This window comes from Typopeltis vanoorti, chromosome 7 (genome assembly GCF_054136105.1).
Source record: "Typopeltis vanoorti isolate ZY-2024b chromosome 7, IOZ_Tvanoo_1.0, whole genome shotgun sequence".
Taxonomy (NCBI): domain Eukaryota; kingdom Metazoa; phylum Arthropoda; class Arachnida; order Uropygi; family Thelyphonidae; genus Typopeltis; species Typopeltis vanoorti.
Window position 1 is genome coordinate 149,451,594 of NC_143555.1, and position 4,056 is coordinate 149,455,649.

The 4,056-nt window shown below is 33.5% G+C and overlaps 1 non-coding gene across 1 annotated transcript; it reads right to left on the minus strand.

Annotated features, from left to right (window-relative positions):
* Positions 1–1,096: 1,096 nt before the first annotated feature.
* Positions 1,097–1,289, minus strand: LOC150105188 (U2 spliceosomal RNA). The gene has a single exon (XR_016548606.1). It is a non-coding gene; the product is annotated as a U2 spliceosomal RNA (small nuclear RNA).
* Positions 1,290–4,056: the final 2,767 nt, after the last annotated feature.

Consider the following 4,056-nt stretch of genomic DNA (forward strand, 5'->3'; position numbering starts at 1 on the left):
AAACAGTGCCCTTACTGGTTTTAACTAGACGAGAATAAATAAATCAATTAAATTATAAAAAATGTCGCGACAATCTAGCAATAGCTCATATTATAAATATGAGGCTATTGCTAGATTGTAGTAACATGATCCTCATATAAGGACCGCGGAGCTTATTCATTTAGAATTTAACCACTGGATATAGAGCATCAGCAAAGGTCAAAGTCACTATCTACGTCTAGCGGATTTTTCTGATTTCCGCATTTATGGTATTATCCGTTATGACGTCATTGTCTCAGTGCATTTTAAGGCTCCTGGTTTAGTGGGCTGCTGTCGTGCAGTGATCTAGTGGTCTGCTAATTTTCATAAAATAGCGGCAGTAGTATACCTGCTGTCATAAAATTGGATTAGGTTATGTAACGATAGTAAGAAAAAATATTGTGCTGGCTTTTTGTTTTATTCGTATTCATAATGCCGATACTGATGTCATCTAGCATTGTCAACTATTTGGCATTTATGCTATGCCACCATGTATTATTTTCCAGATGAAATCCTCTACATATTCGCCTGAACATATTTCGCACAGCCAGAAACAAAACTGCGCATTCTGATACGCTGTGAAGAGCGCCATTTTTTCACTTAGTAATACGCACGCGCAAGGTGGTAGGCAGAATCACTTGCTCTAAAGCAGCGCTTCCCAAACTGTGGGCCGCGGCCCTCTTGGGGGCCGTGAAATAATGAAAACAAATTTAAAATGTTTTAGACTAAGTAGATTTTTGCATGTGCAATTGTTAACTACTAGATTTATTACTATTTTGGATGTTTATTTACATCATGTGTATAAGTGCAGTCTGATGACTGCAGTGTATATATATATATATATATATATATATATATATATATATATATATATATATAATATATAATATAATATATATAATATAATATATATGTATATGTATATATATTATTTATTTTTATTTAAATGTATATTATTTATTTAATTTAAATAAATAAAGGCGTTTGGATTAAATCGTTGCTGTGAAACAGTACCTCGGAATACCATTTTAGCATGTTTCAACCAGCTCACTTTTACTTTACCACTCACTTTTATTTTCAAATGGGGCTTAACCAAGCATGAGTGCAAAGCTTGGTAAACCGTGACAAAGGAGAGCAAGCTCTTGAACTTTGCCAAGTTCCAAAAATCAGTTTAATACCTAGGCTCCAAATTATTAGGAGCCCGTCAGTTATTAAGCTGACGAGAACAGAAAACTACACACTTGATCTAAGCCAAAAGGCCGAGAAGCGATAAAGAAATTTTATTAAGATTTTCATTTTAAATAATATTTAAATTAGATTATTTATGGTGTGCACAGTGTTAAGAGTACATTTTCGAGAAACCTAATCTTGAAACTTAAAATGATTTTAGTTTCTAAAATTACTTAATATGTGAATTGTTATTTTATAAATTAATTTTATCTAATGTTATTTTATAAATTTTAAATAATATTTTTTAAGAGTGACGTCATGTTCAGGCTAGTCACATACAGGTCAATTGTTTGAAATATAACCCACCCTGTATATCACTCGAGAGGTGAGGTCGTAATTTTGTAGCGTAGGACGAGGTATATCTGAGAGATTCATTCATTTACTAGTATGTGCTAAAATGCAAACAAAATAAAGAACAAACACTGCAAATATAATACTTGATGAAACTAATTAAGTGAATATTGAATCCAACATTATTTTATAGCCGAATATAGAAACTACAAGAGTTTCGTGTTGAAAATATATATAGAAACTAAACTTTTTGACGGAAACAAGCTAAGCAGTGCAACTTTGGGCAACTCGTTGCAAAGGCTGAACAAGCTCAGATGGCTCTCCTTGGTATTTTCCATAAATGTAAAGCACATCTCCTAGAGCAGCGCTTCCCAAACTGTGGGCCGCGGCCCCCTTGGGGGCTGTAGGTTTTGTTGATGGGGCCGTGAAATAATGAAAACAAATTTAAAATCTTTTAAGACTAAGTAGATTTTTTTTTATCTTAAAAGAAACGTATTTAATTTTTATTATTTATTATTTCTTTTAGATATTTTTTATATTTTAATGGGAAAAAATCACAAATTGTTGCGGGTTCACAATTTTGCTTCCTGCGTATTTCGGCGCTTAATGAATATTAGTAAATATAAGCTTATTCATATAAGTTACATTTCAAAGCAGAAATCTAAGAATTGCAGTTTCAAAAATTTTACCTGATATTGACTTTTTGTGTAGCAATACTGAAACACATCCATCACATTAAATCATTAAACTTCTTTTATGTTTTTAATTCTTTCTTTATTTCTAATAACTTACGTTTCATGCGCTTGAACTGCAAATGTACAATAACAATATATTTATCTATATAAAAATATGAGATAATGTGCCATGTCAAATGTGTATGTAAAATGCTAAAAATATAATATTTGTATTTGAATTTTGCAGTATTCGCTGTGTATGTTTTGTATTGAATATAAATACAATAAATATTTTAATAATATATGTCTATATTACGATTTTTTTCGAGGGGGGGCAGTGAAATAATTTAATTTTTCCAAAGGGGGCCCTGACATCCAGACGTTTGGGAAGCACGTCTGCATATGTGAAAACCCTATGACCTATAAAAAATAATTTCATTTCAAATAGTTTCAAAAAATTGAAAAAATTTAAATAAACATATTTAAGTTAAGGGATATTACATCCCATATTGTTTCCTACTCAAAGAGTTTCATTCCGAATATAGAAAACTATTTAAAGTTCGGCGAGTCCAAGGTAAGCAAATTCCAGTTATTTACTTACGTTCTTAAAGTTCTTAAAAGAACTTGGCGATGGACTGAGTCCTTGACTCTTTATCCCGTCATCTGAATGAAGAAAATCTGTGTGGATGGAGTGTTGTTGAGCTAAAAAGCTCTAGTCATGGCTGGGTAACGGCAATAGCCTAGCCTCAGTTAAACCTTCATTGGCTACAGCATTGCCATTTGTTACTCTGGAGTCCTAAAAAGGACTTTAAACCCATGTATTGTATTTGCTTACGCTTGGACTCGCCGAACTTTATATAGATTCTATATTAGGCATGAAACTCTTTGAGTTTCTTATTCGGCTATGAAACAATATGGGATATAATATCCCTTAACTTAAATAAGTTCACGTTGCCGAATTAAAGCTCTTTGGCTCTTTATATAATTTAGTAAATAAACATGCATCGTTTAAAGAATATATATATATATATATATATATATATATATATATATAAATTTAAAAAAATAAGCTAACGCCTTTCATTCTTTTATAGGGAGGAAGCGAGGCCTTTATACCCTATCTAGCTTTTGGAGACTGAGTGGGCAGATCAATCTCCACCGGTAGCCAATCAGTGATAGCTGGCCCATGTCTATCATTAATTATAGCAGCCACCGATGAAGAGGCTGGCAAACAAGTGCTGCCATCTCTTGGTACCTAACCCGAACTAGATATGTTCCTGTCTGAAATAATGTGGGTACTGTGGTCGATTTTCTTGAGTTTACAGGATCAAAAACCCGAGTTTCTGGGGGGGGGGGGAACCCGCTTGCCCGTGCCAGAGATCGACTAACTCGGGAATCGGTCGAAGAAAGGCTTAGAAAAAGTTCCTCCAGTCGGCGACTAGACTTGAACTTAAGTCTGACTTCAAGTGACCAAGCTTGAAGTCAGACTTAAGACCAAGAGCAGAGGACGCAAGCACAGCTTCCACTGAGCTACACCACCTATCTCATATATTTGTATGTTAAAATTTTCATTTGTATATTTTGTAATTCCATCTATACAGTAATCAAATCTTAAAAAATATATATGAAGATTGGAAGAAAATTCCCTTAATTTTGATACTATAATAAAGCTAACTTGCAAAGCAAAACACCGCTCGTAAATTTGCTGAGAGCTCCTTGAAAGATAACTGTGCATAATAAACAACATTACAGGGAAGAAAAGTATAGGAGAATAGTCCTTTTTAGGACTTCCAGGGTAACAAATGGCAATGCTGTAGCCAATGAAGTTTTAACTGAGGCTCGG